We start from the raw sequence: 13,470 nt of genomic DNA on the forward strand, positions 1-13,470 counted from the left end.
GTCATGAGCAAGTCTCAAGTCTTGACCTACAAGTATCAAGCAAGTCCCAAATCACTGTGGTGAGAGTCAAGTCAAGTCAAGTCATTGCTCAGGTCAAGCAAGTCAAGTCAAGTCAAGTCATACGAAATTCTGATGAATAAGCCCAGCTTCCGCATTTAAATCAGTTAAAAGACAGTGGTTATGAAAATGGATTCAACCCACACTATGATCTTCATTACATACACAGTTAATCATTTGAAATCTAATTTAGACCAATGACAATCATATTAGATTCATATTAACCCTAGAACTGCAGACAATATAGCGAGGACTCAGTCAAAAAGTCTGTTCAAAAAGGCAGAATTCCAGGTAAGAAAATCGTATATGGCATTTGCCATTACACATATTTAATTTAAATGTCTGTTAACACTAGAACCGCCAACAGCGTCAGCACCTACATAGATATCATTTTCAAATCATTTAATTTGTTCCTCTTCATAATTTCCTTATAAATTAAGTAGGACGATTTAAAATTCACTTAATTGGGTTAATTTAGAAATTGCTTCAGTTTATCATCATAACAGATCAAAAAGTTCAGATTCATTTTACAATAAATCAAGGAATGATGCACTTCTACAAACAAAAACAACATAATTAAAACATTTAAACAAACTACTAAAAGTAGATGAACTACATTATTCAACAGTTTACAGTAACTTCTGATAATAACACAGGGGAAATAAACGAGGCATCTCTTTCCCTCTCTCTCTCTCCCTCTCTCCTGACAGCCCGTCAGTATCAGGGTTAGTCAAAATGAATCCCTTGGCGGTTCTAGTGTTCATTTACCGTTTTGTCTTCTCTTTGCAATGCTTAATCGATTTGAAACCAAGTCTAACGTAGCTTAAACTTAACGTTAGCTTTCTAGCTAACACAACACATTCACGCACCTTTCTCTGTGGGGTTTTTTGTAGTGACGAATGAAGTTGGATGTTGTGGTGGTCGTGTCACTGATCTTTATGCTGCAGACCCTGCATACCGCTGTTCTCTTCTTATTAGCGTCATCGACAACATAATCCTTGAATCCAAACTTCACTATTTGTGGAGTAACGCTAGCCGCTGCCATGTTAACTGACTCTCCTGCCGTCTAGTGGGTTGCCAGGTTTGCGCGCACAGCGCTATAATCACCCAATCACGTTTCGAAAAAACTAAATGTAATATCTCACTACAAAAACAAACGCAAATATTTAATTTGAAAAAGTCAAGTCCTTTCAAGTCATCTGTCTCAAGCTTAAGTCAAGTCTCAAGTCATGAATACCAAGTCAAAGTCAAGTCAAGTCTTTTATCAATGTTAGTCAAGCAAGTCTCAAGTCCAAAAATATGCGACTCGAGTCCGACTCGAGTCAAGTCATGTGACTCGAGTCCCCACCTCTGGCTCTATGTGTAAGATGGTAAACAGCAGTGGTTCTCAACATTTTCCAGTCTCAACCCCTCAGAATAATCCGGTCGGTGACCTTTCTCCCCCCCCCCCTGTTTTTCAATCTTTAGTAAATGGCCTCGTCTAAATAAAGACGGTCATCTGAACTAATATTAGTTTGACATTGAAAAAGTTTACTTTCTGAAGTATAAATGTTTTTCTTGCTTCCCATCCATTTCAATGTGTTTTCACAGATAATAAACAGCAGGCTGATATTATGATGATCAAAGTCCTTCAGTTATTGGATTGGATTAGAAACTGATTTTTATCCTCATCATGTTTTCTTTATTCAGACTGAGGTACTGCAGGTTGTCAGAGATCAGCTATTCTGCTCTGATCTCAGCTCTGAAGTCCAACTTCTCTCATCTGAGAGTTCTGGACCTGAGAAACAACGATCTGCAGGATTCAGGAGTGAAGCTGCCTAGAGATCTTCTGGAGAGGCCAGACTGCAGACTGGAGACCCTCAGGTCAGTAAGAGGTCTCTGCTGGTTCAGCAGTATTGTATTAAACACAGGGAGGTGTTTCTCTCACTGGGGAATCACAACAGATCAGTCATGTTACCCACTGACTGCAGCTTATTTATTTGTCATTATTCCACAAACAATATATTGTAAGCTGACAATGCAAAGCCACATACGTATTCAGATTTTTAAGGATTTAACAGAACAGTGAACAAGTTAGTCTGTTTTGTTTCCTGTCATGTTTTTAGTTTCTAATGACTGTTACTTCCTGTAATGCAGCTGAGAGCTGTCAGTCGTAGTGTTTGCAGAGAAGATATGATGGGATGTAAAGCATGAGATCAGGACTCTGAAGCTGACTCAAAGAACAAACACTTATTTTAAACTTGATCCAAAACTGTTGGGTTGTGTTCATCCCTACAGGATCAGAGGAGAGACGATCAGAGCCGAGATCCAGAAGACCTGTGAGTACTGAAACCATATCCTCCATTCATCAGGATATTGTACATTTTAAATCTGATCTTAAATGCATGCCCTCATAGAACAAAACATTTGTTTTAATTCCATTTTCATTTAGTTGTTTAAAGTTTCCCTTTCTTTAAGTTTTATTATTATTATAATTTTTCTCTGTCACTTCTTCTCTCAGGTGACTCTGATGTGGAACAGGAAGTGAAGACCGACAGAAAGGTGAGCAGTTATACAGAGTGAAGTTTATTTATTATTGTTTCATCACTGAATGTAATTAATGCTCATTATTTTCCGGGATCCAGAGAAAAATGCGAGCTATTCATAAACATAGACTAGAAAACAGTACATTTTGGAAAATTAAGAAATATATTTAATTATGTACCATTATGTACTCCTCTGCTGTCCTGCCACAAAGTGCTGTGATTGGCTGGTGGGCTACAGTGGTTGCTCAGCGCTATCTCACATGTTAACCCGTTAGTGACCAAAAGATGAGAGGAGCAGTTGTTGAGTTTATAGAGGTTTCACCACTGAATAAAATGTCATAGCTGTTCATTGGGATCCAGACAAATCTCAGTCTCTGTTTCATATTATATTTTCTACTTTCTTGTTTATTTCTAGTCTTTTAATTGTTATTGTACAATGCATGTCTTTGTATGCTGCTGCAACACAAACATTTCCCAAATTGGGATCAATAAAGTACTTCCTATCTTTATTATCTTATCTTATCTTTTAATAACCTGAGAGGGGGAGGATCTTTTTTACTCATTTCTATTTGTGATTTGGTTTTCCGATGTGATGCTCTGGAATTGTAGTTTATGTTCATTTGAACTTCATTTCTATTAAAATAACTAACTCTGCATCTATCATAGCTCCAGGCTCCAGTTTCCTTCTCACCTGAACGCACATCTGAATCTTCATACAGGTAATCCGATAACCTGTTCCTACAACTCTTTTATGTAAGTATTTATATAATCATCTTTATTTGATGTCATGCTTTTTACCGTGAGGTATTGCATCCAATCTCTTTCCAGCAGACATATATCATATAATGGCTCTATGTGTAAGATGGTATACAGCAGTGGTTCTCAACCTTCTCCAGTCTCAACCCCTCAGAATAATCCGGTCGGTGACCTTTCTCCCCCCCCCCCTGTTTTTCAATCTTTAGTAAATGGCCTCGTCTGAATAAAGACGGTAATCTGAACTAATATTAGTTTGACATTGATAAACTTTACTTTCTGAAGTATAAATGTTTTTCTTGCTTTCCATCCATTTCAATGTGTTTTCACAGATAATAAACAGCAGGCTGATATTATGATGATCAAAGTCCTTCAGTTATTGGATTGGATTAGAAACAGATTTTTATCCTCATCATGTTTTCTTTATTCAGACTGAGGAGCTGCAGGTTGTCAGAGATCAGCCGTTCTGCTCTGGCCTCAGCTCTGAAGTCTAACATCCATCTGAGACATCTGGACCTGAGTCAGAACGATCTGCAGGATTCAGATGTGAAGCTGCTGAGAGATCTTCTGGAGAGTCCAGACTGCAGACTGGAGACTCTCAGGTCAGTAAGGGGTCTCTGCTGGTTCAGCAGTATTGTATGAAACACAGGGAGGTGTTTCTCTCACTGGGGAATCTCAACAGATCAGTGATGTTACCACTGACTGCAGCTTATTTATTTGTCATTATTCCACAAACAATATATTGTAAACTGACAATGCAAAGCCACATACGTATTCAGATTTTTAACAGATATAAAGGATTTAACAGAGGAGTGAACAAGTTAGTCTGTTTTGTTTCCTGTCATGTTTTTAGTTTCTAATGACTGGTTACTTCCTGTAATGCAGCTGAGAGCTGTGGCAGTCAGTCGTAGTGTTTGCAGAGAAGATATGATGGGATGTAAAGCATGAGATCAGGACTCTGAAGCTGACTCAAAGAACAAACACTTATTTTAAACTTGATCCAAAACTGTTGTATTGTGTTCATCCCTACAGGATCAGAGGAGAGACGATCAGAGCTGAGATCCAGAAGACCTGTGAGTACTGAAACCATATCCTCCATTCATCAAGATATTGTACATTTTAAATCTGATGTTGAATGCATGCCCTCATAGAACAACAAAACATTTGTTTTAATTCCATTTTCATTTAGTTGTTTAAAGTTTCCCTTTCTTTAAGTTTTATTATTATTATAATTTTTCTCTGTCACTTCTTCTCTCAGGTGACTCTGATGTGGAACAGGAAGTGAAGACCGACAGAAAGGTGAGCAGTTATACAGAGTGAAGTTTATTTATTATTGTTTCATCACTGAATCAAATGTAATTATTGCTCATTATTGTTTCCGGGATCCAGAGAAAAATGCGAGCTATTCATAAACATAGACTAGAACAGTGATTCTCAAATGGGGGTACGCGGACCCCTAGGGGTACGTTGGGGTACTGCAGGGGGTACGTGAGATAAAAAAAATAAAAAGGTTAATTAAAAAAATACCATGCATGATTACAAAAATAATCTTAGTACAATAAATTAAATAGAAAACACAATTTTATATAAAATATTCCGAGAACCACTCAGGGGTCCTCATATAAACATGTTACATTTGTGTATTGTATTTATAGTTTTTCATAATATATCATTTTGTTCATTGGTTTGTTAAACATATATTACTTCAATTGAAAAACTCCTTGGAAAAAATACAAATATCCTTAGTTTGTTGTAATTCATGCATGAAGGAGTTAATAAATCAAACATCACTATATTGTAATTATTTATATAGGCTTTTTCTGTCAAAAATGTCCGGGGTCGGTCAGGGGGTACTTGGCTGAGAAAATATTTCAAAGGGGGTACAGTACTGAAAAAAGTTTGAGAAGCACTGGACTAGAAAACAGTACATTTTGGGAAATTAAGAAATATATTTAATTATGTACCATTATGTACTCCTCTGCTGTCCTGCCACAAAGTGCTGTGATTGGCTGGTGGGCTACAGTGGTTGCTCAGCGCTATCTCACATGTTAACCCGTTAGTGACCAAAAGATGAGAGGAGCAGTTGTTGAGTTTATAGAGGTTTAAAATGTCATAATAAAATGTCATAGCTGTTCATTGGGATCCAGACAAATCTCAGTCTCTGTTTCATATTATATTTTCTACTTTCTTGTTTATTTCTAGTCTTTTAATTGTTATTGTACAATGCATGTCTTTGTATGCTGCTGCAACACAAACATTTCCCAAATTGGGATCAATAAAGTACTTCCTATCTTTATTATCTTATCTTATCTTTTAATAACCTGAGAGGGGGAGGATCTTTTTGACTCATTTCTATTTGTGATTTGGTTTTCCGATGTGATGCTCTGGAATTGTAGTTTATGTTCATTTGAACTTGATTTCTATTAAAATAACCAAATCTGTGTCTATCATAGCTCCAGGCTCCAGTTTCCTTCTCACCTGAACGCACATCTGAATCTTCATACAGGTAATCCTATAACCTGTTCCTACTACTTTTTTTATGTAAGTATTTATATAATCATCTTTATTTGATGTCATGCTTTTTATCGTGAGGTATTGCATCCAATCTCTGTCCAGCAGACATATATCATATAATGGCTCTATGTGTAAGATGGTATAGAGCATTGGTTCTCAACATTCTCCAGTCTCAACCCCTCAGAATAATCCGGTCGGTGACCTTTCTCCTCCCCCCCCTGTTTTTCAATCTTTAGTAAATGGCCTCGTCTGAATAAAGACGGTAATCTGAACTAATATTAGTTTGACATTGATAAACTTTACTTTCTGAAGTATAAATGTTTTTCTTGCTTTCCATCCATTTCAATGTGTTTTCACAGATAATAAACAGCAGGCTGATATTATGATGATCAAAGTCCTTCAGTTATTGGATTGGATTAGAAACTGATTTTTATCCTCATCATGTTTTCTTTATTCAGACTGAGGAGCTGCAGGTTGTCAGAGATCAGCCGTTCTGCTCTGGCCTCAGCTCTGAAGTCTAACATCCATCTGAGACATCTGGACCTGAGTCAGAACGCTCTGCAGGATTCAGATGTGAAGCTGCTGAGAGATCTTCTGGAGAGGCCAGACTGCAGACTGGAGACCCTCAGGTCAGTAAGGGGTCTCTGCTGGTTCAGCAGTATTGTATGAAACACAGGGAGGTGTTTCTCTCACTGGGGAATCACAACAGATCAGTCATGTTACCCACTGACTGCAGCTTATTTATTTGTCATTATTCCACAAACAATATATTGTAAACTGACAATGCAAAGCCACATACGTATTCAGATTTTTAACAGATATAAAGGATTTAACAGAGGAGTGAACAAGTTAGTCTGTTTTGTTTCCTGTCATGTTTTTAGTTTCTAATGACTGGTTACTTCCTGTAATGCAGCTGAGAGCTGTAGCAGTCGTACTGTTTGCAGAGAAGATATGATGGGATGTAAAGCATGAGATCAGGACTCTGAAGCTGACTCAAAGAACAAACACTTATTTTAAACTGGATCCAAAACTGTTGGATTGTGTTCATCCCTACAGGATCAGAGGAGAGACGATCAGAGCCAAGATCCAGAAGACCTGTGAGTACTGAAACCATATCCTCCATTCATCAGGATATTGTACATTTTAAATCTGATCTTAAATGCATGCCCTCATAGAACAACAAAACATTTGTTTTAATTCCATTTTCATTTAGTTGTTTAATGTTTCCCTTTCTTTAAGTTTTATTATTATTATTATTATAATTTTTCTCTGTCACTTCTTCTCTCAGGTGACTCTGATGTGGAACAGGAAGTGAAGACCGACAGAAAAGTGAGCAGTTATACAGAGTGAAGTTTATTTATTATTGTTTCATCACTGAATGTAATTATTGCTCATTATTTTCCGGGATCCAGAGAAAAATGCGAGCTATTCATAAACATAGACTAGAAAACAGTACATTTTGGAAAATTAAGAAATATATTTAATTATGTACCATTATGTACTCCTCTGCTGTCCTGCCACAAAGTGCTGTGATTGGCTGGTGGGCTACAGTGGTTGCTCAGCGCTATCTCACATGTTAACCCGTTAGTGACCAAAAGATGAGAGGAGCAGTTGTTGAGTTTATAGAGGTTTCACCACTGAATAAAATGTCATAGCTGTTCATTGGGATCCAGACAAATCTCAGTCTCTGTTTCATATTATATTTTCTACTTTCTTGTTTATTTCTAGTCTTTTAATTGTTATTGTACAATGCCATGTCTTTTTATGCTGCTGCAACACAAACATTTCCCAAATTGGGATCAATAAAGTACTTCCTATCTTTATTATCTTATCTTATCTTTTAATAACCTGAGAGGGGGAGGATCTTTTTGACTAATTTAGATTTTTGATTTGGTTTTCTGATGTGATGCTCTGGAATTGTAGTTTATGTTCATTTGAACTTCATTTCTATTAAAATAACTAACTCTGTGTCTATCATAGCTCCAGGCTCCAGTTTCCTTCTCACCTGAACGCACATCTGAATCTTCATACAGGTAATCCGATAACCTGTTCCTACTACTTTTTTATGTAAGTATTTATATAATCATCTTTATTTGATGTCATGCTTTTTACCGTGAGGTATTGCATCCAATCTCTTTCCAGCAGACATATATCATATAATGGCTCTATGTGTAAGATGGTATACAGCAGTGGTTCTCAACCTTCTCCAGTCTCAACCCCTCAGAATACTCTCAGATCACTTAATAACACCTGTTCTGAGGCTAATGATGTCACCAGTACAGGTGAGTTATTTTTAGAGCTAAAATATGTGATTTTCAACCACTGTGCCGCGGCACACTAGTGTGAGATCGTCAGGTGTTCCGTGGCGTCTCTGCCTGCAATATAGTGGCTGGCTAGGTAATTAAATACTCTTCCATGCCAGGGGGTAGCAGAAGGTAACTTGTTAATTTAAGACATAGAATAGAATAGGAGGGATGAAACCCTCTTTAATGGTCACACATGCAGAGCACACAGCACACACAGTGAAATTTGGCCTCTGCTTTTAACCCATCCTAGTACCAGGCAGTAGAGTTAAGTGATGCACGGGAGAGGTTTCAGTGACAAGACGAACAGCAATGGATAAATATGAAATGCTAGGGTCATGGACACAAATCTAATCCCTAATCTTTTGTTTGGATTGACTTTCACCGTGGATCAACTGCACCAACTCTGTGACGCTCGGTGTTAGGGGAAATCTATCCAATAGTGCCATTGTACCAAGCAAGCCTAAACATAATCTCAAAACAAAACACCCGTCCCCCCCAAACATGCGGCTGCCTAAAAAAAAAAAGCGCAGCGTTTTCTTTCTGAGTGGTTCGGTTTTTTGTGTGGCAGCCCTAAGTTAAAGATAATTAACTTTTCATAAAGCGCTGGTGACGTCACTGTAGAAATCGGATGAAAAGCTTGTTTTTGGCCATGTCTGTCAGACGGAAACAATCATAACAAAGACCAAAAGGCCCCTTTGTTGGAGCAGTTTAACCGGGTCGACAACTGATGTTGCTGCCGGTGAGTGTCAGTGTATGTGTGTCTTCCACCAAGGGCGCCGCAGCGGCGGATGCCGCGGAACACTGTACAAATCCCGTTTCAATAATTCCCCTCTACTCTAAAGTCGCATCTAAACGCGATCTGATATAGCTGTGTATATTTTGTTATTTTTGATTGTTATATTCAATCTCATTAGCTACAGGCATTTTTGAAGCTTGTAAAGGGAAGATGACAGCTCGCCTCTCACTCGCCACTCTGCTGTTCCACAGCGCCGCTTCCCCTCCCTCTGCTGAAATTATGAATGTAAGGCGTATACAGTAGTAATCATATATAACACGGCAGGGTCCATTACAGTTTGTTTTTATCTGATTTCAAATAAACAAAGTCTTGGCTTTCAGAATATTAAACTTGTTTCGGCAAATTCAGATGATAAATACAGCTATGAAGCTTGTAATGGCATAATTACAAGCGGAGAACGGAGTAACGTAACGTCACTGCAGGCATAACAACAGCCGGTGTTTCTCGTGAGTGTTTTCCCCGGGAAACAAACACAATACACACAAACGCAAAAATACACAAACACACACACGCGTACAGATGGAGCCTCTTATTTTGGACCCCAGCATACAGCTTCCTGCCGACTGCCAGCCAGTTGCCTGCCAAAGACCAGTATTCAGGAATGTTAGGCCCTCCCACTATTCTCCAATTTCAGGGTTTAACCAGGAGATGGCGCTATATATTAAATAACTAAGACTTAGTTTTTCACAATAGAAAATGCAGATATTATATAAAAAACTAAAGTTAAAATCTTGTTTTTAATGCCCCAAGAGCAATAACATCTTGTCACAAGCTTTTTGGAAGAAAAAGACTGACCCAAGAGACCTGTAGTTGACTAATTACAGGCCTCAATAAAGTTCTGCCATTGGTTGTGAAAAACAACGGTGGACATAGTGGAAAGTGAAATTGACATTGTCGAATTTAATAAAAATACAAAATAATGTATCTGTGTACGTGTTTTACTATGTGATCTGCACTTATCAAACATCTAATTAAAGAATGGTAGCTGTACCTCTCAAACAACCTAAACTAGTTATAAATGTTTAAATGTTTAAAAACTCTGCCCGGTTCACCGACCCCCCTCTGAGTGAATACCCAAGATATCTTGGTTTGATTTGGAGAAGGCTTTTAAAGTATACTAACTCTAACTCTATTGTATACTAACTCTTCCCGTCAAGAATATGAATAGAACTTAGATAGATCACTTTACATTTCTGCAAATGAATAGCTTAGCTACTTGGCACTAAGAGTACAGATATGTCTACCCTTTCTTTTCAGAGTGTAATATCTGCATTTTCTCTTTTGGTTTGAATAGGAGAAGGGCAATGCTTATTATTGCAATATACAACTACACAAAAATAATAATTTTTTAATTTACTATATCAGTACTTTGTATGCACTCATTTCATAATACAGAGGCAAACTCTATACCTAAAAATAATTATTTAAAAAAAAATCCTCACAGAACCCCATATTTCGCTGTTAACGCAGTTGCAGGTGGGAATTATAAGACCGTGACACATCGAAGGCTGAAGGACAACACTAGAACTGTGTAACTTTTTTTCAATAAAATATTAAAGTCTTCCAGTCCGTGACTTTTCCTGAAAGTGTGTTATGTAGCACCCTATGTTGTTAAAAATTGTCAATTTATACCTATTTCCGCCCAGCGGGTCATATTGACCCCACCCCTTTTCATATAAACATGACGTGTTGCTATAGCAACGCCTTTTGTCTACTGCGGTTCCTTATAGATTGAGAGATAGATTGAGAGAGAGAGAGATAGATGGATAGATATATTGAGAGAGAGAGACCTCCGAGAGAGAAGAGGAGAGAGAGAGAGAGAGAGGATAGAGAGAGAGAGAGAGAGAGAGAGAGAGAGAGAATATAGAGAGCGCTCTACTAGAGTCTGCTCTCGCTCTCTCTCTCGCTCTCTCTCTCTAGCTCTCTCTCGCTCTATCGCATCTATCTCCTCTCTCTCTCTCTCTCTCTCTCTCATCTCAGACGATCAGACATTCTTATTATGAGTGCGCTCCCCGCTCACGGATACTTGCTCGCGCTGCTCTCGCTCCCCACCCGCTTTTGGCGAGTTGAAAGTACGTTAATGCTGGCCGCAGGTGTCTAAATAATGCTTCCGGGCCAGCGGGCCATTTATAATGTCGAGCCCTGAGATTATATTGGTATACGTTTCATCCCTGTGCTTTGATGAAGCCTAATTTGATAAAGTTTCAAATTAATTTCTGAAATATTTCGTTAATAAATATTTCATGAGTAATATAGTTGTCTTTGTCACATTTTATTTGGCATTAGTAAATAATTATGCACATTTACAGATATTTTACATGATATGAGTGATAACACGTGTTATAAGGGCTATTTCGCACAATAGGTGTGCCTTGAGATTTTTACTTGTCCTTTGGTGTGCCTTGGGCACAAAAAGTTTGGGAACCACTGCTGTAGAGAAATGTAAACGTTCACCATCCCCCACCCGCCTACTGTATGTTGCTTTTTGACATGTAAATGAGTAACTACCCCCCTCTGAGTGAATACCTGTTCGGGGCTAAGCCCATAGGACGATGCTCTGATGTCATCACCCTCGCACATTGGTCATATGTTTACAAAAAACGATGTTAACACTTTCTCGTTCTTAATACATGCTATATTTAGGGTCGATATGTGTTGAATTTACTTTAAAATAGCAGATCACTGTGATTCACTTCTCCGCGGCTCCTCCGTGCAGAGAGGCCCCCCCCGTTGACAATTCACGAGCGTCTAACTCTCTCCCCCCTGTGAAGAGATATCACAGGGGGGGTTGGGACACACACATTCCGATGGCCAATTCGTTTTAAACAAAGAGTAGGCTATACTCAACATAGTGGGGTGGGGGCTGGTGAACGGTATGGTCAATGTTTGTAAACACTGTGACATTTTGACTTTATTTGATCATTTCAGTTAAAAACTAACGTTCATATTTCATATTACTGTTTTGCCTGGCTGGACCTGTAATTTACAGGAAAGGAGTGCACGCTACTAAAGAGACACGCTACCATGGAAACCAAACAATGGTGTTGCTGTATTGAAGTCCGAGTGGAAACAGTCATTGGATGATTGGATGGTCATTATGGGGAAAAATAACACCCAGGGATCAAGATCCCTCCGCGACGCGACGCGGAGGGATCAGTAATTTTTAGTGAATTACTGAGTTTAGGCACGTTAATAACATTTTAATGAAGTTGAATACAGTATATTCATATTTGTCAGTGATTTCATGTCAATTCGGCGAACATAAACGATTAAATTAGGATTAAAAATCGAGAGCCGGCTGCTGTTCGTTACGGCAACCCAACTAGGACACTTGACACAGTGGCTTTTGGCAAAGCACACAAAGAAAACAAAAAAAAAACGAGAGAGATGAGTTATTGTTATTACAACGTGACTTCACTATTATTTAACAACTATTTGTATTGGGTTCTTTTATTTGGGGTTAAGTACATTGTCAGAATAAGTGAGAAATGGATTTAACTTCTGTTAGACAGCTGTCATACTGAATAAATATTTATGCAAAAATGTATGGCATTAATAATGTATATCTAATTACATTTAAAAATGTATGGCATTAATAATGTATATCTAATTACATTAACTGTGAATGTCTTTCATTTTATTTAAAATGAAATAAAATTACATAAAACATTTTCCATAAAAAAGTTGATTCAAGAACAAATCAGTACTTTTCTTATATGACTATTATTGCTAAATTTGAAAGGTCTTTACCAGCTTTGGAATTATATATATATATATATATAGCACCTTCTGCCATCCCATCTCTACTGACATATGGATCTTAACAAAGATCCGCTATACATTAGTACCAGATATACTGTACACGGACATTTTAGTGAACCAGACCAGCTGTTTCCGCCGGGTCTTCGCTTCCCGGGCATCACGTTGTTTACAAGTGTGTTCAGATGCTAAATAAAAGTTTAGCTTGTACTTTTGATACCCCGCCTCTCGGCACCACAACATCCAGTTTACTGTATTTCACATGAGCGATGTCGAACATTGAAAAGTCCTTATAATATAAAATCTCTGTTATTAGATCAGTACTTTTCTTATATGACTATTATTGACTTGAACACTGAGAATGTATTTATTAACTTCAGACATTTGAAATATTTGAAATCAGATGAAAACAAACTGTAACGGAGCCTGCCGTGTTATCTATGATTACTATGCCTTACTGTACATTCATAATTTCAGCCGGAGGTAGGTGGTAGGCGTTGCGGAGGAGCAGATTGCGAGTGAGGTGCCTGTTCTAAACGAACTATTCCAGCTGTTATAAAGCATTAAATAAAAAGTAAGCAAGGAATACAGAATGTTTCGTTACGTAACTTTGTTGAGAATATGGTCATGTACATGTAATACATGGGATCATTTGCAGCGACTTGGTCATTGTGGGGAAAAATAACACCCATCCTGATCGTTTCAATGAAGTTGAATACAGAATATTCATATTTGTCAGTGATTTCATGTCAATTCGGCG

The 13,470-nt window shown here is 38.0% G+C and overlaps 1 protein-coding gene across 1 annotated transcript in view; it reads left to right on the plus strand.

Moving 5' to 3' along the window:
* Positions 1-13,470, plus strand: part of LOC117496464 — a 63,438-nt gene that overhangs the window by 4,144 nt on the left and 45,824 nt on the right. The gene's annotated exons all lie outside the window — the stretch shown is intronic.

This window comes from Trematomus bernacchii, unplaced genomic scaffold, assembly GCF_902827165.1.
Source record: "Trematomus bernacchii unplaced genomic scaffold, fTreBer1.1, whole genome shotgun sequence".
Lineage (NCBI taxonomy): Eukaryota > Metazoa > Chordata > Actinopteri > Perciformes > Nototheniidae > Trematomus > Trematomus bernacchii.